We start from the raw sequence: 23,845 nt of genomic DNA, 5'->3' as shown, positions 1-23,845 counted from the left end.
ACATTACAAAAGCAAAACAAAATACAATAAATCTTGATATATTTAATTGTACAGGTGAACTAAGAACTACTTTAGTAGGAGAAATTGTGACTATGTTATATGTATACAGGTTTCTATCTATAAAAGGTGTTATTTATAGTATGTATAATATATACACACAAATACATGTTTTTAAAATCATCATTCTAAATTTATCAATTAAATGCTTGTTATTTGTTTAACTTTTTTTCCATTTGCTAATTTAACTTAACAAGTAGTAGCAGGTACTAAATGTTTAATAAAATAAAATGGAAGAAAAAAAAACTTAAAGATTAGAAAATTCTATTCATAACTGCTTTTGGAGGAGATGAGTTAATAAATACCATTACTGAATTTTAGTGGCCAAACACCTCATCTAAGAACATCCAGACCACTGCTTGCACATGGTACATGCTGAATAAGTATTATTCGAGCTCTGAATTTGAAACTTAAGTTTCTTGAAAGTAAGAGCATATCTCATTCATCTTTGAATGATGAGCTCCTCACACAGTACCTGGCACATAGTAGTTGCTCAACAAATGTTGGCTTAATAAATTAACTTAAAATTGAGAAAGTATGCGAAGATCTATAAAACATTCTGCATCTTCAATTAATTTGAATTGCAATTTACTCCAATGCATTATGTTCCAAAGTCTACGAAATGTCCCTTCTGTACCCATCACCCTACCTGAAATACTTAGAGTTGCCTGTGAGGAAGAAATATGTGGGTAGAATCCTTCCTTAAACACAGAAGTATTGATGAAGACAGCTAAGTGGGAGGCGTATGTCACCGGCACGCTTGTAATACAACAAAGGGACCAAAGAAGACAGTGCTTTATACATAGTACCCATCAGACAGTGACACCTACAATTTTGAGCAGATGTTTAGCCTCCTATTCAGAAAGACGTATGGTCACAGTAAACACTGCAGAGATTTACAGAAGGAGAAACCGTGCACTGTTCTCTGTTGGCAGATGGAAAACCTACACCATATTCTTTGCATATTTTACTCCTCTCCAACTGAGAGCCAGGATAGCCTCAAATTAAACAAAAAGCTAAGATTCAGTAGCTTTGTTTTCACTAAAAATTATATTGAACATAAATATTAGCATAGGAGTTCATTATGTATTGTTACTTTAGTAGGAGAATGGAAGTTAAGTGGGGCCAAAAAAAACCACCCAGCATACCAAACGATTTATAGTATATACTACTCTTTCAGTATTAACATAAAAATATATGTGTATTAAATAAGGTAATAACATAGAAGCTGTATTCTACCTCTTAACAATCCATGGCTAATTTTCAAAAGTCCCTCTTATATTCTGCCAACATCACAGACTCAAAGTTTCCTGAAATCCACCTCAAATAATTAAACAAAATGCTAGAAACAGGAAAGATTTTGAAAACATATTTGTAACGAAGAAAAAATAAAAGTAGAGGACAAAAGGAGGTAAAAAGAAGCGTGAAGGTTGTGGTTCTGAATTTTTCCTAAAACTGCACTCCTGCCTCCTCAAAAAGAAACCAGTCACCAATACCCTGACGGTCAAGGTGTGCCAGGTACGTCCTCTCGTGACTTAGACCTTTCAGAAAGGACTTCCCTCCTTCCCCCTTAGTGTTCACTTCCACATAACTATTTCTTCAGCTAGATTTATGTGGCGTATGCTTACACACTATAACCTTCTTCTCCTATTTTTTAACTTAAAAGGTGAATAATGGACATCCTCTGGTGCATATAAATATTCATCTGTGACAGCAGCTTTAATAAGCAGAGACCTATTTGCCATGGTCCCTCAGGTAACACAGTGTCTGTCTGGTGCTCATTATTGTGAGCAAAAGTCCTGCAGATACCCTGCCTCTACAAAACGGAAAAATGACTTTTATAACATTGTCATAAAGGGAATATTTTGGTATAATGGAAGGAAAATATTTCACCAGAGACTATTAAATTTTCAGGAGATGCTAAATTATCTGAAAGGCAGTTTAAGGCCCTTTCTTTCTGAGGCTAGGTTATATATCCAGTCTAAACACCACTGCAAGTATCTGGACCCTAAAGCCCAGAAAATTCATCTTCCATCCTTTTCATTCATTTGGTGACTTCCAACATAATCCTCTTTCAAGTATCCTTCCAACTTAAAATAACAACCCCACCACACAGGATTTCCTTTATTTTAAGGTTAATATGTGAATACAACACTACACAATTTAAATAAAATTGGTATTATTTTAAAAATTCCACTGCCAATAGTATTTCACTACTGCAATATTTCGCTGTAACAAATTAACTATTTTTGGAGAAAAGTTTCAAAGTCCTTCCTTTCAAAGAATTCATATTAGCAGAGACTTGAGAGCACTCCAAAATTGTATTTGTGGTGTGTGTACACTGTATGTGTGTATAATATTTTTTCAGTACAAATGTCTTATTAAACTTCAGCCCTGGCTGGTGTGGCTCAGTGGATTGAGTGCCAGCCTGCAAACCAAAAGGTCATTGATTCGATTCCCAATCAGGGAACATGCTTGGGTTGCAGGTCAGGTCCCCGACTGGGGGTGTGTGAGAGGCAACTGTTTCTTGCTCACACGATGATGTTTCTCTCCCTCTGTCTCCTTCCCTTCCCCTCTGTCTAAAAGAATAAATAAACAAAATCTTAAACGTCAAATAGGATTCATAATTAAAGACCTTTACCTTATTATCATAATTATTATAAAATACACAATTTAATTATGTTCATAGTAAATACAATATAACAATAAAATCTGATCAAATCCTATCTTATTATTTAATGCTTTTAGACAACTTCTAAAGCGAAGTTATTTTCTGCCTTGCTTTATTTTAGCCATGTTTCAACTAGCTCATTTGTACTGTAAGAAATGCACAGGAACTGTAAGACACAAGGCACAGAAGTCTAGAAAACTCTCCAGCACTTAAATGGGTGAGTAGCTCCCATTGTTAACAATACCATTTGTGGAATATGTCAGAAAGGAGGTGTGTGTGTAGTACAGTGTAGTATCTACAGCAAAGCAGACTGACTTTGTTATCTTTACAGCCCATTTTATCTTTCGAAAAGATCAGAGAATAAAATTGAACTTTATAGCCTCCAGCAACTTTTTCTAAAAGATAGCAAAACCATGCATACATGTCTCAATTAGCATATCTTAAAATACCTCAGAAAGGTACAAAATAATAAAACTGACAGGCTATTAGATCTTCCAAGGCCAAGCTACATGAAGAACTTATTGAACGAGTGACTCTACCTTTTGTTTTCCTTTCCAGGCAAGAAAAGAGTCAAATGGGTTTCGCTATTACTCTAAAAACTCAGAACCAAAGAGCCTATATAAAGTCTAAACACCAAAGGTCAAAAAACCAGACTCACCTTTCTGTCATACCACATTATATTCCCTTATCTTTAAAGTTTAATCCCCCTACTGCACATCTAATGAAAGGTTTTATCACAACCTTGAGGACTCACTTTTTGAAGCCCAAAAGAAATGACACAAGGCAGAGAGTCATCCAAGTCTCTTTAGAAGGTTTTTGCAAAGGTCTCCCGAGTGCTTTCCCATGTTTCGAATCCATAAGAACACATAAAACTACAAAGCCAGGAAAGAAAGGAAGTGGAAAGGCCACAGAACCACTGTTAATTTCCTGAGAGAAGTGTAACAGAATTGTTTTTAAAGCAAGTTAGAAGGTTACTTACTTTTCCCAGGTCTTTGGTACAAAGCTCAGAAGGCAAGTTCCCTTTTCCCACGAAGTCTGTTAATAGTAATCACTCAATGAGGTCAGGCAGCCCGAATATATCTGAAAATGGAATAGAGACAAAAAAGTCAAAACTCAAAGTCAGATTAGAAATTAAAAATCGCCAACACCCCACAGCCATTCAGATTCTCACTGCATAATTAAAATAGATTTTGATGCAATATCTAAATGATGAGCTTTGTTAGCTACCTTTCTTTGGGACAATACTAACAAGGCTTGCTAAATCTAGACGGTATTTTGATCTGTTGTCTTATTAAAGTTACTAAAGCAGGAATCAGCAAGACTTCTTGGCAACCCTTCACGGTAAAAATGTCCTGCTCAGGGACTCATAAAAATCAACCAAGGGAGGATCTGGACTTCTAATTACACAACTTGGGAGGGAAGGTCTCCCGAAATCATGCTTGCCCACCCTACCCTCCAAAGACAAGCTCATCTCACAAACACAGACGCAGTTGTGATAGAAGGGAACAACGACCTCAAGAAAATCAACAACTCTTAAATGCCCTTCAGATGTTTTCACTTAAGCACCCTTCGCTGCAGCAGGTGGGAACAAAAAAGTCCCATTCACTTTTTTCTAATAAAACAGAAAATCCAAAAATTCTGCATGACAGTAACCTCACTTAAAACAAAAGTTTACTTCCCCAACAACAGCCCTGTGAATGAACAGGTAATAACTCATTCATAGATTACAAAAATTGAGTAGGTAAAACAGATGCCATGGGTAAACCATAACCTTAAGTCTGTGCTCTCCCATTCTGGCCCTTATGTTACAGGGAATTCTAAGAAGCATAATAAATTCATCTGTGAACCACGAGAGGTTGACAATAGGTCAATCAGACGAAGGCAGAAAACTGCTACGGTAGGCGGTCATAACTGGAAAGCAGACAGAATCCCAGAAACATCAATAGGCATCTTTTGTTATTATGCCGGTGTTGCTGCCAACACGCATACGTGTTGACTCCCAGGCCAGGTTCTCCTGGTTTACATGCACTGACTCTAACATAGAGATGAGCAGAATATCGCCCACACATCATCGTTTTACCACAGTGTACTCAATTCTGCTGTGAACCTTGTGCTTGTTCCAAGATTCATATGGTAGGAAACAATGTGGGCATGACTTGAATTTCACACATTTATGCATGATGTCCTTGCAAGCAAAACTAGGTAACAGCAGAAGACTGTACCCAGGCAGGACCCAGCTGCATAAGGACACAGGCAATGCAAACGCCCATGCCGCAAACAGGCACCAGTGAGCTGTTTCCACCAGTGTGCTGTGAGCCACACCATCCTCGCTGGGAGCCCCAACTTCCCTTCCGACTTCAGCTAACCCTCCTTCCACCACCTGAGAACAACTCACAAGCTGCAACCCTTCCAAGCTCTTAGTCCCTAAGAAAAGGTCAGGCTCTTTCAAGGTAAAGTGCCACAGTTATTTATTCCTTAACCACCTAACGTGCGTAAAATTGTGCTAGTTTTTATTCAGTTCTTATTTTTTAACGTTATCGCTGGTGAACACTGACTAAGGTCTTCAAGTGTTGTGTCCCTGACTGTATTTACCCTGTAAGTGTTATGGGTTTTACTGCATGATTCTGCACAGCCTGGTGGCTTTTAGAAACACGTATTTCATATTTTAGCGGAACTGACTGTACAATAAGTAGCGTTTGTAAGGATGCTTGTGATTTAAACCAGAAGTAATTAAATTCTGATTCTTCAAATCTTTTCATGACATTAAAGGGAACAGCAGCATATGGAATACAATTTTAGAAAGATTCTCACCCACCATGTTCAAAATTACCAAGTATGGACCCTTAAGTGTCAGTTTTGGTTACGTGAAACGTTTATTCACGAGAAGGTCCCGACTGATGTTGGACAGACACGGTGTTATTACCACAGTAACCTGTAAAGACTGAGATGTTGGTGTTAGAAAGCTAGATTCTTGCTTATATAAGAAGGCTTAACCACGACTGCTGGAAAGGACAAGCTGAATAAAATTACTTTTAATGCCCTTAAACTAATAAATTTTTAAAAAGACTCTGAATTTACCCTTTAAAAATGTAAGATATATATACACATAAAGATACGTACTAAGAAGTTTTCCATTATAAGTAATGTCGTTTCAAGCAACTTGAAAAACTGAAGTAGTCAACAATAATTAAAAACAGGCTTTTAAAACCTGTAAGATATTAAATGGGAAAATGTGTTTAAGCAGTGTTCACTAGGAATGCAGACTCTAATGCAACGTGTTCAAAATGGTACCAACTCTGTTTAAAGTATCCATATCTTTAAAAAAAGGCCAGAAGAAAAGAAAGTCAACATTTGAATAAGCTGCTAACTTGAGGTAACAGGAGTAGAACAGTGTTTACTTTCTTTGCATCTCCCTTGTGGTACCCAAATTTCCACAGTAATCACATATCCCTTTACAATGAAAAATAACATCATGCTATAGGAAAGTAAGACTAAAGCATTTGGTGGAAAGGCCTCTTTTTATCCCCACTTTAATTTCACATTAGAATCTAGACAACAGAATGAAGACCAGCCCGGGAACAAGGACATCAGACGCTTTCTCCATGAGTATAAACAGATCCAGTCTTATGACTGAACCCTTAAAACTATATAGTTTCTGCCCTGGCTGGTGTAGCTCAGTGGATTGAGCACTGGCCTGCAAACAGGAAGGTCACTGGTTTGATTCCTGGTCAGGGGCACATGCCTGGGATGGAGGCCAAGTCCCCAGTGGGGGGCATGTGAGGGGCAGCCAGTAGGTATTTCTCTCACATGTGATGTTTCTCTCCCTCTCTTTTCCTCTCTCTAAAAAAAAAATCTAAATAAAATATTTTAAAAAATAAGTATACAGTTTCTGTCTTGCAGTTCAAGGGCAAGCCAGAAAAATATATAAATCCATTAGAGTCCAATATATAATCCACTTTTACTGGCTAAAATAGTCATGGACTTAGCAAAATATAGATGAAAGATTTTTTAAAATTATATAATTCTGTACAAGCTGTCTTAATGTCTGACAGAAATTTTGTTCTGGATGAAGAGATTGTGTTCTGGCTACAGCTCCTGTCAAACAAGACCCAGACTAAGGACACATAATAAGGAGGGGGATTTGGGCATCAGGATCAATGCTCACTTGGATAGTTTTAAATAAAAAGTAAGAAAAGAGAAACTGATTTGTATGACCTCCGACAGAACTCAGTTATACTAAAATGTTCCTGACAATGACAAAATTTGACTTTGCAAATAATCCATTTGCCAAAAACGGTGACTCCTTAGTCATGAGTGTGCTTGGTTTAACCCCACACACTGACATCACGTAAGAACTGATATGATGTCACATCAGTGACATGATGGTGAGGGTCCTCAGGAGTCAGGGACAATGTGGGACAATCTGGCCCCCACACACCATAGTTCACTCACCTATGCTTGCTAAGCAGCACATTTAAATCCTGTGTGCCTTTCCATGTTCAGCTTCACCTTCCTCGAGCACCCTACAGCCAGTACCTATTTTGTACAGAGCAGTTGCTTTCCTACAGCTCTCCATTCTCAAAAATGTACTGTGTGCGGATTAAAAGTCTGTGTATCTGTGGTTTTGTTTCATAATATTACAAAGCATCTGAAACATACAGTGTATCCATCTGAATAATAACCAGATTCCTGCTGCACAAAGCATACATGTAGTAGTCTTTGCTTTTCTGTTTTATTCTTTTTACTTCCAAAAATACTGACTTCCATAAAAAACAAACAAAAACAAAACCCTTCTGTTTCAAATCTGCTTGTGTATTTTTAAGCATTTTCATAGGTTCCCCATAAAATGGAAACAAAAGCTACTGGCATCATGTTTTGTTCAGTTTGAAAGAAGAGAATAGGCAAATGGACATTTTAACTATGCTATTATACATAAAAATAGAGCACAGAGGAGACACTGAGTTCCAGAAAAGTCAGTCAGTTCAAGTTCAAGATCCCCCTCAGAGACGCTATCAAGACACTATCATTTTATCAGATGCATGCTGATTACTTTGGAAAATGACTTTGAAATTCTTGGTTTCTGTATCTCACGAGTTGCTGCCTAAAATGCTGTACATTTTTACTTTTAGTAATTTGCAACCAAATATAATCAGCAAGTAAACTGGGATACTACATTCAACTGAGTACTCAAAAATTATGAATTTGCATTTTTAAAAGAAGACATGATAAAATATACATCAATCTCTACCTACCCCACACTGACTGAAAATGTAGAGCACTTAGGCACTCTCAGGATGAAACCTGTATTTCTTAAATTGCTCTAAGAATCAGCATATGTATAACTCAGGGGAACAGTCTTGGATTGGAGCATTAGCGGACACTCAAACAGGGCAACCAGTGTTTTTCAGAGTCTACCTGGAAAAAGCACAGACCATTTTCTCAGGCTCTCTCGTCTCCCCCAGGCAGAGTTCCAGCACAATCTAAATTGGTCTTTGGCACGTCATCTTTTACATCACCGGGCCACCTCTGGTCCAAAGCCCAAAGACCTTGACTTCCAATGACCTCTTCCTCTCGCTGGTCCTTTCCTTCCCACTTCTGAACTCCCAATGCCTTTATGGGAATATTTTAGCAGAAGTTTGGGGGTAGGGGATCTTGAACAAATGATTAATGGCTCTTAACTTTCTGTGAATTATATGCAGTTTAAGGAAAATTACCCAGATCTTGGTTTCTAAACACTTTAGCTCTTTGGAGAAATAGTTGGGTACTGGCCAAGGTAAGTACAAGATAAGCCTAGAGCATCTTACTAGGCCAGAAAGCAGGAAGTGCTCAAATATTAATGCATACACGATAAAAGGCAACAAAAGGTCATAGGAGTTGTCTTGAAAGGGCTCTACTGTTCATCAGTTTGAACAACAACAACAAAAATGATATGGATGAATTATAACACAATGAATACAAAAGAACCATAGACCCATAGATGTTCATGATAGAGGGTAGTGGGAAGCTCATCTTTACGCAGAATGAAAGCTAATAAACGCCAAAGGAATAGCAGAAATAGAAAATCCTACGTTGGAACCACCGATGCAATAACTGATTCACTTAAGGATCATTAATGGATGCTAAAGCCACAGGGAATGGGGTGCTGTGGGACAGGGTACTCACACAGTCTCAGAGCGTCACCCCCCAGATGACGCAGCACTTCCCTAAAGGAGAAGGTGCTGCACCTTGAGCTCTGGTAGGGCACCTAACCCTGGTGATGGTTGAAGTAATCAGTGTCAGGACAATTGAACGCCATGTGTCTTCACAACAACTATGTGGTATATACATCAAAATGCTTAATCTGTATCAAAATACTTAACCTGTATCCAATCATAAAGTAACAAACAAATCCAGACTGTGTACAAGACAACTGTCCTGGAATCTTCCAAGGTATCAGTGCCATGAACGACAAAAACAGGGTGACCATCCAATGAAGCAAATGACTATTGATGAATCTTAGATGAAGAGAAGGGTTATAAAGACATTATTGGAATAACTGGGAAAGTTTGAATAGGTGTTCGAATATTATTTATATGTGAGATAATACTTCTGGTGATAATGGTATTATGGGTTATATGGGAGAATATTCTTGTGCTAAAGGTCATATCTCTGCACTAACTCAAATGGTTTAGCAAGAAAAATTTTAAGTGTTTACGTATTTGTGTGTGGAGGACAGAAAGGGGTGGGGAGAAGAAGGCAGGGGGAGAAAGAGAAAGAAGAAAACAGAGATGCAGAGATAAAAATTTGGCAAAATGTTAGCATCTTGTACGGCAGGCTACCCATGACATACAAAAACTAGTAACCATGGTTACTTGTAGGCTGTATCTCTTGCCTATGAAGAGAGATCATAAAGCAGCTACGGTTGAAAGGAAACTGACACAAATAGGAACGCAGTCCACTGGTGTTGAAGCATTTAGACAATTTTTCAAAAAACTTTTTCCCATTCCTTTCTGTTCTATAGCAATTAATGGTTGTTAGCTGGGGGAAGGAAGATGGAAAAAGAAAAAGAAACTCAAGGGCAAGGATAACAATGGGTGAAAATTAGCAGCAGAAAAGTTTGGTTCTCCTCCACCCATTTTGAAGAAGAGTTAGAGCTCAAGGTTTTAAAAATCTGCCTGTTCCCCTCCTGATGAGAAACCCTGTGCAGGCACGGACATTGCCAACGAGGCAGAAGGAGGCCGTTTGCAAGGTCTGTGCCAACCAAGCACCCTGACCAGGGATGGCTGGGCACTTCGTCCTGTGCCCACCCCCGGGCAAGCCCAGAACAGGACGCGTCTGAAGGACAACCCACTGAAGCAAACAGGCACCCCAGACCAACAGCATTCAGCAGCTGCCCCCAGCTCAGCATGTGGGACACAGAACGCCCCCCACCAAGCTTGATCTCTTACTCCTGTTACCTCTTTTCTTCATCATCCAGTCTAGAAACTGCAGCTTTACCTTTTACTTCAGTTCCCAGTGGCCCATTCTTCACACCCCTTTCTTCCCTGTCCACATCCTCAAGGCCCACCAGGTCTCTCATATTTTGGGCAGAAACGAAATCTTTCTTTGTTCTTCCTCAATATTCTGTCTATGGCACTCACATAGCACTTTTAAAAAAATATCTTTGCCACACGGCATTGATTCTGCACCCACTATAAAAGCAAGTAACTTTGCTATGCTAATCTTATTTTAAATCAGTGTAATTCTATGAAGTAGTTTATGTTACTTTATCCCTTGTTTACTAAAGAAGTGGCTACTCAGGTAAAATAAACTTGTCCAAGTGAAATCACCAAGTTGTAAAGTTAACATTCAGACCCTGGTCTTCAGGTTCTACCCTAATACCAAAGTGCTTCGTATCGTTTTAAACACTGCCTCCTGTCCTTAAATCCAGCAGACCATCCTTGAAGGAAGGGATCCAGTTTATCCAACTCCGTGCCCTCCCAGAATGCTCATAACTCACGTTCACTGATTCATATTTCAGGACTCAACGCAGAGACCGTTTGGTCCTTCCGACCTCCAGACCCTAACCTTAACAAACAGCCACGCCGCCCTCCTGTCGCTCTGTGTGCTTCTTTGCAGTATATGTAAGCCTTAACAGCAGAGCTCATGACAGCCACATGTGGGCCTGGAACACAGTAGGCACTTAATGAATGTTCACTGAATGAAATGTTGATGCATGAGACAGTTGGGATTCTCATTTTGGTTGCTCTGCTTTGCTAAAGAAATTTTTTATCTCATTTTTATCTTTACCATATACGGAGGGAACTGTTTTAGTCCAGAGTACCAGGGGGGAAATGGAAAAGAATAGAGAGTATAGATCTTGGCCCTTTGGGTCTAATCCACTTCACATGCTTCCCTGGGTACCCCCGGGACACATACTGTGTTCTAGAGCTTCCGGCTTAAAATGCACATGGAACGTCATTCAGTACAAATTATGATTCAGTATGACTGAGATGGAGACCAAGATTTCGCATTTCTAACAAGCTTCCAAAGGATGCCAATGCAGGTGATCTACAGACCATGTCTGAGTAGCAAAATGTTCTAGCCATTTTGAGTAGCAAATGTTCAGCTATGGTGAAATTATGTCCATTTAAAAAGATACAGCATGTAGACTAGAATGACAAGACATAAATTTACAGAGTGTTCATGCTGTTATCTCTGCGTTTCTGCTTTCTGCTTTTCTATAATTCCCAAGTACTCTATAATGACTCTTGCTGATGGAAATAAAAAATTTAAATGTTGTATATACACGTGCATAAAAACCTGTACATTTGGGCATTTTCACTGTGCATGGCTACATCTTTATTTAAGCAACAAATATATTTAAAAGGACTCGGGAGATAACAGGTTGGTGAATTTAGCAATTCCCTACGTACGCATTCTAACATGTAGATTAACATAAAACAGCAATTACACTTAACAAGCAGTCACTACCGCAAGCATTGTTTCTCTCAGGTTCCTTTCCCTTAAAAGAAAGAGAAAGAATCCACTCAGCTGGAATACAATAAAAGGCAAACAAATTAAGGACAGAAGAACAAAATGAGCAGGCGCTACACTGAACCTTTTCCAAGTGGGTCAACAGAACCTCCCAAAAGGTGAATGGGAGGTGAAAGTGTGTTTTCCCAGTAGAGGTGGGGTGGGCTGGGTCCCACGATGAGGCCAGGTGGAATCAGTAAAAGCAGCACTCATCGTGTACCTGCAAGTGAGGTGGAAAGAAAGCCTCAGGGAGCCCCAATTCCAAAGCATAATATGGAGAGATCATGAGGAAAAGGCAATTTAGGGTGCACACTTGCAAGACGATATTCCCCAAATACCCAACTCCTCTTCAAGGGAGTTCTGAAAGATGCCAGGGTTGTTCTGTAAGTTGTAGAAGTTGAAGACCTGGCAGGTGGGCATCTCGCACCCACTCCGACACCTGCATCATTTCCAGACACCTGCCCAGCCATTCCTCTTGTGACTCTGGGAGGACCCAAAACAAAGAAGGGGCCCAGCCACCCCCTGGCATAACCGGGCTGTTCTGGTCAGAGTGGAACTACCCAGGCTCTGCACCCTCTGCTTTCCAACTCAACTCTCTTCCAACTTTCAGATAAGAGTTTCCCATTACGGACTGCAGGTGTTCATAGGACAATGCCACCCACAGTCCTAACTGATTTTTGGCCTTAAAGAAATATTGTGAAACTCACTGGGAAATCACCCACAAGGATTAGAACTTACTGACTGGAAGACTTATATATATAGCAGAACTGAAAATCATTTGTGTGTGTCTACACGGTAGTACTCAGGAGGGGTTTTATATCTTTGAAATGTAGACACACTGGACATTCAGTTCACTGAAAACAATGAGTCATCATATCTCTGTTGACTTCAGTGAGTCTAGTGCCAGACTACTCCAGACAAGTAAGCATATGCTGAGTTAGTAAAGTGCGATCGCTTGAGATTTCAAAACTGGCATCCCAGTCATCATTTTCACTGGGGGAAATCTGAATCGACCTGGACTTCCTTACATGTATTTTATTGAAATTCAGTACTGCTTTTATTTTTTTTAAGTATACTTTCCTGATTATGCTATTATAGTTATCCAATTTTTTTTCTCCCGTTTATTCCCCTCCACCCTGTACCCTCCCTCCCACCATCATTCCCACTCTTTGCCCATGGGTTGTACGTACAAGTTCTTTGTCTTCTACATTTCCTACACTGTTCTTAACCTCCCCCTGTCTATTTTTACCTACCATTTAAGCTTCTTATTCCCTGTAACTTTTCACCCATTTCCCCCTTCCCCCCCGCCCTGCTGATAAGCATCCATGTGATCTCCATTTCTGTGGTTCTGTTCCTGTTCTAGTTGTTTGCTTAGTTTTTGTTCTTTGGTTTTTTTAGATTCAGTTGTTGATAGTTGTGAGTTTGGTGTCATTTTACTGTCCACAGTTTTTTATCATCTTCTTTTTCTTAGACAAGTCCCTTTAACATTTCATATAATATGGGCTTGATGATTATGAACTCCTTGAACTTGACCTTATCTGGGAAGCACTTTATTTGCCCTTCCATTCTAAATTAAAGCTTTGCTGGATAGAGCAATCTTGGATGTAGGTCTTTGGATTTCATGAGTTGGAGGAATACTTCTTTCTAGCCCCTTCTTGCCTGTAAGGTTTCTTTTGAGAATTCAGCTGCTAGTCTTCTGGGAACTCCTTTGTAGGTAACTCTCTCCTTTTCTCTTGCTGCTTTTAAGATTCTCTCCTTATTTTTAATCTTGGCTAACATAATTATGATGTGCCTTGGTGTATGCTTCCTTGGGTCCAATACTTTGGGGTTCTCTGAGCTTGCTGGACTTCTTGGGAGTCTATTTCCTTTGCCAGATTGGGGAAGTTCTCCTTTATTATTTGTTCAAATAACTTTTCAACTTCTTGCTCTTCCTCTTCTCCTTGTGGCACCCCTATGATTCAGATGTTGAAACATTTAAAGTTGTCCCGGAGGCTCCTAAGCCTCTATTCATTTTTTGGAATTCTTCTTTTTTCATTCTGTTCTGGTTGGATGTTCACTTCTTCCTTCTAATCCAAGCCATTGATTTGAGTCCCAGTTTCCTCCCCGTCATTGTTGGTTCCCTATACATTTTCCTTTATTTCGCTTTTCATAGCCTTCACTCTTTCCTCTATTTTACAATCATGCTCAGTCATTTCTGTGAGCATCCTGATTACCAGTGTTTTGAACTCAGCATCTGATAGTTTCACTATCTCTTCAATGCTTAGTTCTTTTTTTGGAGCTTTGATCTGTTCTTCATTTGGGCCATGTATCTTTGTCTGGGCACACCTGTTATATTATAAGGGGCAGAGCCTTAGGTACTTGCCAAGACAGGGGAACCCACTTCACTGCTCTGTGGTGCTGTATGTGGGGGAGGGTCTGAGAGGGAACAGTGCCACTTGCTAGGCTCTGTGGCTTTCCCACTTGCTGTGGCTCTTGTGGCTTTTCCCCCACTACCTACAAGCAAATTGGGCCCTTCTGGTGCTGATTCCTGGGTGGGTGGGTTTGTGTACATTTTAGGACCCTGTGGGCCTCTCCAATGAACTCGCCTATGAGGCTGGGAGTTTCTCCCACCACCACAACACCCACAGATTTTTAAAGCCAGAAGTTTTGAGGCTTTATTTCCCTGCACAGGAACCCTGGGTTGCATGGTCTATCACACTCCCCCGTTGTTCTTCCCAGTTTATCCCCATGCAAATGTGGGACCACTAGGTCCTCCAGCTGCCACCTTGCCAAGTGTCCTCTACATCACAGCTGCCCCTCTCCGCCCCCCCTACGGGTCTGGATGATTGTTTCTTCTTTAACTCCTTGGTTGTCGGGATTCCATACAGTTCAATTTCTGGCAGTTCTGGTTGTTTTCTGTTTTTAAATTAGTTGTTGTCCTTCTTTTGGTTATGCAAGGAGGCAAAGCATGTCGACCTACACCTCCATCTTAGCCAGAAATATTGCTTTTATTTTGAAGTACATTGATGATAGATGGTGCAAAAGAGGAGGAAAGCACTGTAACCTTCTCAGTACCCCAAAGATTAATTGTCTTACTGTCTTCAATGGAATGTTAAATTTAAAGAGATTTAAGAGGCATGACAATAAAAAAAAAGTAACACATGGTCTTTTGCTTGAATTTTGATTTTCCAAATTTTTTAAGGCTAAAGAATTGGGGAGCAAACTTGGGGATTTTGACTATGGACCGTTAGTCAATGATATTTGGACTGCTAACCTTGCTAGGTGTCATATGGGTACTGTGTTTTACGTAAAGCAGCTTCCTCATTTCCTGGAGACAAATGCTAAAATTTCAGGGGTAAACTGTAATGATATCCACAATTTATTTCAGCAAAACATAATACGTACACATTTATACAGGTGAAATAAACAGAAAAGAACGTTAATGACTGTTAAAAGTAGATGGGGAGTCCACGGGTGTTCACTGTTCTATTCTCTCTACCTTCTCCTATATTTGAAAATGTTTAGAATGAAAAGTTTAAATTTATATCAATAAGAAAACACGTATGACCTTGCGGTTTTATCTACCTTGTCCCACGGCGTTGCCACATTAGACCACATCCATCTACAGCAGACGAATTCTTTCGTCCAGAGACAGGGCATCACACCTCCCCGCCCCTGAACCTTTGTGCGTTATATTCTCTCGACCTGGCATTTTCTCTCTCCGGTCAAGTCATTTCGGTGAGAGTTGACTAATTATTCTTTTGGGTCCATTTCAAAGGCTGTCCTGCCTAGGATAACTTTCCTAACCCCCAACTCAGGCCCCTGCCTTTTCTGACTCCCCACAACACCTGGGTGCTCTCTGCGCATTGAATGCGTTCCATCTTGTAAGGAGAAGACGGAAGCTGACACTTACCGAGAGCTTCCCACGCGTGAGGCCCTGGTATACATACTCTCGAGTGTGTTCTTTTACTTACTCATGTTATTCCTCCCCAGTCAGGTGGGAACTGTTATCACCCACTTTTCACAGATGAGAAAACAGGCTCTGAAAGACTGGCTAACGTACCTAAGTCACAAGGTAAGCAAATGGCAGTTCCCGGCTTCGTCCACATGGAGCTCCACCGGCTCCCAAACTCTGAAGCACCAGGTGCCTGTCGCTCACTCCGGGGCCAGTCCTTCCCCAGTACATCGAACACCGCGAGGCAGGCAGAGCCCCTTGCTCACTGACCCCCTCGACCCGCACTGGCTGAGAAGCCACTGCTGTCAGGAAACAACAGCTCAATGGGATGGAATGACACGGTGAGTGGAGACGGGTGGTTTCTGACCCGGATAAAAATAAAAGTGAATAAACTTGAACTATGGACTGTAGTTAATAATACTGTGTCAATACTGGCTCATTAATTGTGGCAAATGTACCACATTAATGCAAGATATTAAAACAGGAGAATCAGGATGAGAGGGTATGTGAGAACTCTGGACCACTGTCTCAACCTTTCTGCAAATCTAAAACCAGTCTTTTAAAAAAGTCTACTTTTAAAAAAGAAAAAAAAGCATGTGACCATGAGGTTAGGTTTCTTGATCGGCTCATACGGCACCTCTGATGGCAATCCCAGCAAAGAGTGGTCCGGTCACCTTCAGCAGAGGTTGTGACACTGAGATGCGCGGATGGGGCGTATCTGGGGACTGAGTTCAAACTGGGATCTCCACCTGAATGTGCGGCATGTGTCTTTAAAACCGAATCTCGTCCGTGTATGTCCCTGCCCACCTACAACACTAACATGTTTCAGGGGCCAACTTCTCCAGCATAATTTACTCCCATTTACTTAATGTTCCCAGGAAGGAATTTACCACATCTTCCACGTCTCTAAGTGAACTCAAGTTCTTAAAGGAAGCCTCAGAAAGACTCTAGGAAGTTCAATTTCTAAAGAAAAAAAAAATTAGTGTTTGTACTTTTTTCTTAAAAATCAGAGTCCCAATTCTCAAGTTCTATAGCCATCTCAAACCCAGAACTTCAGGCATCTACACACTAACATCCTCAACCCTACCACGCCTTATTCTTCCTTAAAGAAGAGAAGTTTGGGATCCCCTGGCCAGGGGCTTCTCTCCACTGCGTTACTGAGATCTTGTAGACTCCCACATATAACCACCCCTCCCCCAAGTGGAGCTAGCCTCATAACTGCCATGAGTAACAGCAACTCTATTTCAGATCAAACTCTTAGAAAACTACAGCTGAGCCATGAAAGACACAGAGCATGAAAAATAAGTAAATATTTAACAGACACAGTTTGATAACATTAGCCACAATAATAAACAATGACATTTTGTAATTTAGTCTCATAAAAGTACCGCGATAAGGGTGGTAAAGATATCACCATTTTATAGATAAGGAAAATCAAGGCTTATCACTGAAGTCCGAACTCCTTTGAATCCACCTAGGCTGACTTGGCCCCACTCAGGACCCCTCTGGGCATGGCTCAGGGCCAGCTGTGTTTCTGCCCTCTCCAGCCAGCAACACAGGGGCTCTCTCCCCAGTAATTTTCCACAGTACTGCCCTCCTCTCTGGAGGTGCTCTCTCTCTCTCTGCAGGTCATTTATCTGTTCGTGCGTTCAACCTCTGGAGCAGAAACTAACTCAGGACTAGGGTATGGCCTCGCTCATGCTTACAGCCCCTGAGTGTTAACACGACGCCTCCCACAGGGGGTGCTTCCCAGACCCAATGGCCCACGACCATATGAATGACCCTGTGATGCAAAGCTTACCCACAGGCAAGAGCTGTGAAACAAGAAACATGCTCTGTTTTGGTTCCTGAAAGCTAATGGGAAGTTCGAGATGGCTTTTCTTCCTCCATCTTAAAGCAAAATAAATTATGTTTCTGTTTTACAACATGGCTGACAACCATAATTGGAAAAGAGAAAGAGTTTTGTTTTCCCCGAGTGTTCAGTGAAGCCTCCAATTCAGCCCCAAAAACATTTTGGGGAAGGTGCCACAGGTCCTGGTTTTCATCCAGATTCCAGAAAAGGGGGAGAGCAAAGTGAGTCTTACCATTCACATAGCTTGAGTTCCTTTTACAAGAACCACCCTCTACAAAATAACACCTAAAGTTGGCATGTGCATATTTCTCTTTCTATAGACTTGTTGGCCAAGTTGGCCATTTTGTTATTAGAACCTTTGGTTCTCAGAATCTGAATCAAATGCAAAGTCAAATATTTCTAAAAGATCAAATCATTAAAAAAATTCTTCTCTGTCCTTTGGTATGAAATGCAAAGCTCCTGACTTTGCACAAGAGTGATTAATTCAGAGTTAACTGCTCCTGCCTAAAAGGAAACCCACAGCCTCCCATGTGCCAGGGCATCCCAGAAGTTGCTGAAAGAAGCAGTTTACGGAATAGTACTTCTGTGTCTTCAAAGTTTTAATATGTCCAATGGTGGAAAGCTAAAACCACCAGGATCAAAGAGGCTAACATTCAATGCTTGCTTTGTTTGTTTTTAACCAGAATAACCAACACTGAATATAGTTCACCGAGGCTTTAATTTCTGCTTCACTGTATTTTTCCTTCTGTGTCTAACTATAAGACTTTTTCTAAGTAATAAAATGTTTAAATCTACCATCAGTAACACAGGTGCTTTTAATTTTTTGTCAGAAATGAGAGTTGAGGTACGAGGAGCTATCAAAACCTCTCCTTGTGTACCCAGTGGCACCTGCTGCAGAATCGAACAGCACTGAAATGATTAGAAATGCCCTCGAATTTCACAATTCATGAATTGCTCCTCTGCCCTCATCAGAAGTGATCACAGAACAGACGACACAGGAGTGTGTGTGTGAGTGTGTGTGTGTGTGTGTGTGTGTGTGTTTCACACATGCACATGTAGTGTGCCTGGAGGTATTAATGGGGCAGGGGGAGCAAGCATCAAAGCTGCAACTCATAAAAAGTGTCTTAGGTGTCTCCTAAGATCAGATTCCACTTGCTGCTTTGCTTTCCACCCTGTTCTTTGCTCCAGGCACCTGACCATTTAACAACAGGTGCCCCTGACCTGTGGCTCATGGTTGGGTTTGGCCAATGGAGAGGTTCTCATAGGAGGGCACCCACGGGAGAGTCGGAGGAGGGAGAACAACTCCTGCCCCACAGAGTTCTCTCGGTCACCAGTCCTACCAGGTGACCAGCACACAGAGCTCTCTGTTTCCCTGTAATTGCCCCTCCCTCACCCGTCAGGTCCTGAGTGGAGGAAGGAGCTTGGCTGCCACAAGCCCCAGAGCATTACACTGTGTGACTCCCTACACCCTTGCCTGAGTTCCCAGTTTCAATGTACCAGCCGTTTCCTGATGGGACCTGAATTAATACGTAGACCCAAAGCCTTTGCATGCTCACTTAACAAGGTAATGCCCTGTAATTAGCGCTGGTCTGATCCCATTTTTCTGACAGCCTGATATCAATTATGGCAAAGAAGAATCACTCTACAATATTTCAGAACCTTTTTAAAAATAATTTTTAAAGATTTTATTTATTTCTCTTTAGGAAGACAGGAAAGGAGAGAGAAATAGAGGGAGAGAAACATAAATCTGCAAAAGATACTTCGATCAGTTGCCTCTGCAGGCCCCCACTGGGGACCAAGCCCGCAACCCAGGCATGTGCCCTGACTGGGTATTGAATGGGCAACCTTTCGGTTTGCAGGCCTGCACTCAACCCACTGAGCCACACCCCCCAGGACTATTTCAGAACCATTTAAATACAGCTAACTGCTGTGGCTGGTGTACCGATATGGTTGTTTGTTTGTTTGTTTGTTTGTTTTAATCCACAAAATATCATCGTCTGTAATAAATTACACAGTAGTGGAAATATACTGAATACTCATAGCTTAAGTGATCCTTTCTTCCCAGATGTAATGAAGTATAACTGACATATAAAACAGTGATGTTCAAAGCATACATCACGGTGAATTGCTAATACCTATACATTGTGAAAGGATTCCTACCATCTAGTTAATAACACATGCACCACCTCACAGATTTATCTGGTTCTTTTTGTGTGTGAGAGAAAATTAAAGTTCTATTCCTTGAGTAAACCTCCATTATATAATATACTGTTATCAACATATAGTCACTGTGCTGTACATGTCTTCAGACCTTATTTATCTTGGAGCTGAAAGTTTGTGCCTCTTTACCAACCTCTGCCCATTTTGCCCACCCCAGCCCCTGGCAACCCTTTTCCACTCTCTGTCTCTGTAAGTTTGACACTATAGTTTTTCTTTTAGATGACACATACACGTGACACCAGAGAGTATGTCTTTAACTTATATCTCTTAGCATAATGCCCTCGGAGCCGACCTGTGTTGCAAATGGCAGGGTTTCCTTCTTTCCCTTCGCTGAATAACACCCATTGTATATGTATGTGTGTGTGCGCGCATCTCACATCTTCCTTATCCATTCAACAGACATTTAGGTGTTTCCATATCCTATCCTGGCTACTGTGTGAATAACGCTGCAGTGAACATGGGGAGGCATATATCTCTTCGAGCTAGTGTTTTCATTTTTTCAGATAAATACCCAAAAGTAGAATATTTGGATCGTGTAGTAGTTCTATTTTTAATATTTTGAGGAACCTCCATACTGTTTTCCATAGTGGCTGCCAACATTTACATTCCCACCAGCACCGCACAAGGGTTCCCTTTTCTCCACAACCCTGCCAACACTTATCCCGTCTTTTTGATGAAAGCCATTCAAACAGGTGTGAGGTGATATCTCATTGTGGTTTTGATTCCCATTTCCCTGATGATTAATGATGAGTATCTTTTCATGTACCTGATGGCCACTTGTAGGTATTTGGAAAAAAATGTCTATTCAGTTCCACTGCTCATGTTTTCATTGGATTGTTTGTTATTTTGTTACTGAATTATATGAGTTCTTTACATACTTTGGATATTAACCCCTTATCCAATATATATAATTTATGAATATTTTCTCCCGTTCGGTAGGGCTTTTCATTTGGTTAACAGTTTCCTTTACTGTACAGAAGCTTTTTAGTTTCATGTAGTCTCACTTGTTTAAGTAATCTTTTTAAAAATGTAGCCCTGGCTGGTGTAGCTCAGTGGATTGAGCACGGGCCTGTGAACCAGAGGATCGCGGTTCGATTCCCAGTCAGGACACATGCCTGGGTTGCAGGCAGGTTCCCTGCAGGTCAGTTCCCTGCAGGGGATGCACTAGAGGCAACCATACATTGATGTTTATCTCCCTCTCTCCTTCCCCTCTAAAGATAAATAAATAAAATCTAAAAAAATAATAATAATTAAAAAATTAAAATGTAAACCAGCCCTGTCAGGTGGCTCAGTTGGTTGGAGCACCACCCCGTACACAAAAAGGTTGCAGGTTCGATTCCCGGTCAGGGTGTGTATAAAAGGCAACTGATGTTTCTCTCTCACATCAATGTCTGTCTCTTTGTCTTCTTCTCTCTCTCAAATAAATGAACATATTTCTTGGGTAAAGATTTAAAAAATGAAAGTCAAAGCAAGTCAGCTGTCTGCTCAAAACCTTGTCCTCTCTCTCACAAATAAATATTTTAGGTCCTTATTCAGGACTCTTCATAGCTTGTTCCTCACTCCACCCAAAATTAGGTTTACAGTTATTTATATGGAAAAATAATACAATAATTAATAATGATATAGGAATAAATTCTGTGTTTTGCCTGCTCACGATTGTAAGCCCACTTGTGCCCCACTCTGTGTGTGTGCATGTATATGTAAGTACACACATATGTGTATGTATTTGGCTTCGCCTCTGCATCAGTCTTCCCTTTCTTTGTTCACTCCACTCTGGCCTCAAGGGCAGCTCTGCTGTTTCTCAAACATTCCAAGCTCACTCCCACCTGAGGGCCTCGGGCCTTGTGGTTCCCTCCACCTAGAATGCCACCTCCTGGGTCTTCCCATCACTGATTCAGGCTCACCTGTAACTGCTCTAGAAGGCCCCTGCCCATCACCACCTCCTAAGCAGCCCCTCCTTGCTTCCAGCTCTCTGTTCCCTTGATTTTTGCTCACTGTGCTCATCGCTCTGCTATACTATGTATTTCTTTGTTAGGGTCCATATCCTCCTATAAGAGTGCGTGGCCCCAGAGAGCAGGGACCTTTCCGTGAGGGTCACCACCCATGCCCACTGCCTGGAACAGAGGGTGGCATTCAGTCAGCACCCATTAAATGTGTGTTGAGTAAATGGATGATTTTCTTAGAGCAAAATAAAAAGAACTGCTGGTCTGCTTTGTTAATGACTACAGCCAAATTTCTCATGACCAAGATGTTCAGCAGCCAGCTTTTGAAGATGCTACAGAAAGGATTCTGTTTAACTTTAAATCAGAGTTTATAGAATAATGTGCCATCCTCCCTGAGGATTTTCTACACTGTACATCAAAACCAGCAAAATACACAGTAAACGATCAAAAACAGGAGTAAGTTTAAACCATTGTTCAAACGGGGGTGGTAAAGGTTTTCTGTCGAGGGCCAGACACAACTTGGGCTTTGCAGGCCACAGAATCTCCGTGGCAACCACTCAGCTGTGCTGCCGTCACCCGAGACCGGCCACACGCCACACACGAACGAGCGCAGCTGTGGGCCAGCAGCGATTTCTTTGTGGACAGTGAAAAAGGAGTTTCCTATTCAAGTGTCATAAAATAGTCATCTTTTTTTTTCCAACTATTTAAAAATGTGAAAACCATTCCAGGCTTATGGGCCATACAAAAAACAGGCAGCAGGCTGGATCTGGCCTCTAAGCTGTAGCTGGCTGACCCCCGGTAGGGATGGAAGTGGGTGTAGGTGGAAGATGGTATAAGGGGAATAAATGGTAAAGAAAAAATAGAATTAAATAAGAGGAAAAACAGAAAACAATAAAATAAATCCTTTCTAAGGGCAGCCTTTTTTCGACAGAAAAATACATTTGGTCCCTCAGTCTGCTGGATGTCTATAATTAATTAAGCATGAAATAACTATATTTGTTGAAGTACAATAAGCTGGATGAACAGTTTAGTGGGGGAGCAAACATGACTAACTCACTCTTTTAGGACTATCTTTCCACCCAGATTTTGGTCATGCGAGTTCTGATGGCATTTTTTTCCTCATCTAAGTACCTCATCTTCCACCCTGGCAGAAAACAGAAACAAAAACAAAACAAAAAAACAGGACTAGGACCCACTTGTCCTACTCCTTCCTCTTTTATCAGAAAGGGGACCTGCAACAAAATCTTGGGACCGAGAGGAGAGGAGGGCTTCTCAGGCTTTGGGGCAGGGCAGACTCCAGTGTGACGTTCGATGGCCAAGTGTACAATGTGCTGCTTACACTATGCTCTTGATTACTTTTAAACACACCCTGCTATGCGGGCTCTGGAATGAGAACTATTTTGATTGCAGGTGCTGCTAGAATTCAGTGTTGTCTGTCCCCAGGAGCCACAAAATTTGCTGGGAAGGCCAGGGAGATGGCATGGCCAAAACATGTTATTTCATAACTTAAAGCAGAAGCTTTTAAGTTTTGCTCAATTATAGTAATAGTATAGCAAGATATGAAAATAAGCAATCTGAAAAATTCCTCTTGGTATTACTCAGAAGAGGTGTAATTAACGTGAAAGATGTCTATTTGATTCTAGATTCACAGTAGAGAATGGCAACCCTTTGCTTTTGGTCTCCAGATGTTTTAAATACCCAGATGTCGGGTGTCTCAGAAACCCAACCAAGAAAGAATCCAAGGGGAAAGTTCTCAACATTTACGCCCCTCTTTTTCTCCCACGCACTCCCCACCATTCAGCAAACCCTGCTCATCCCCTCCCCGGATCCTTCCGCAGTCTTGTCTGGACTCTCCATTCCCACCGCCACAATCCAGGTCGTTTTTCTTCTCAACTAGTAGTACCACCTCCTCTCTAGAAGATGACATCCATAAAGCAGGAAGAATGAACCACTTACTTCCTTGTGAAGCCCAAGCACCTGGCACAGTACCTGCCACACAGTAGGAGTCCAAGAAATACGGGAAGGCAACACTCCTGTGCGTGCCATTCCAGGCCCCTTTCAATTTGGCCCCGCTTTCCATTTCTAGTCTGTTTTCAGTCCCCACCCCCCACCCACGCTCTCCTTGCTTCACAGACACGCCCATTTGCCCCTGAACACCTCCGTGCACCACCCGC

The 23,845-nt window shown here is 41.2% G+C and overlaps 1 protein-coding gene across 7 annotated transcripts in view; it reads right to left on the bottom strand.

Annotated features, from left to right (window-relative positions):
• The window catches only part of APBB2 (amyloid beta precursor protein binding family B member 2), a 318,379-nt gene that overhangs the window by 224,215 nt on the left and 70,319 nt on the right, over positions 1-23,845 (bottom strand). For all 7 annotated transcript variants that reach the window (XM_053672308.1, XM_037138053.2, XM_037138057.2 and 4 more), the window contains exon 3: positions 3,708-3,808. The gene's annotated coding sequence lies outside the window, so the exon portion shown is untranslated. The remainder of the gene's footprint in view (positions 1-3,707; positions 3,809-23,845) is intronic.

Source organism: Artibeus jamaicensis, unplaced genomic scaffold, assembly GCF_021234435.1.
Source record: "Artibeus jamaicensis isolate MK-2021 breed Jamaican fruit bat unplaced genomic scaffold, CSHL_Jam_final contig_76, whole genome shotgun sequence".
In the NCBI taxonomy this organism is placed as follows: Eukaryota; Metazoa; Chordata; class Mammalia; order Chiroptera; family Phyllostomidae; genus Artibeus; species Artibeus jamaicensis.
Note: the sequence above shows the minus strand (reverse complement) of the source record. Positions and strands in the feature narration are given on the sequence as shown.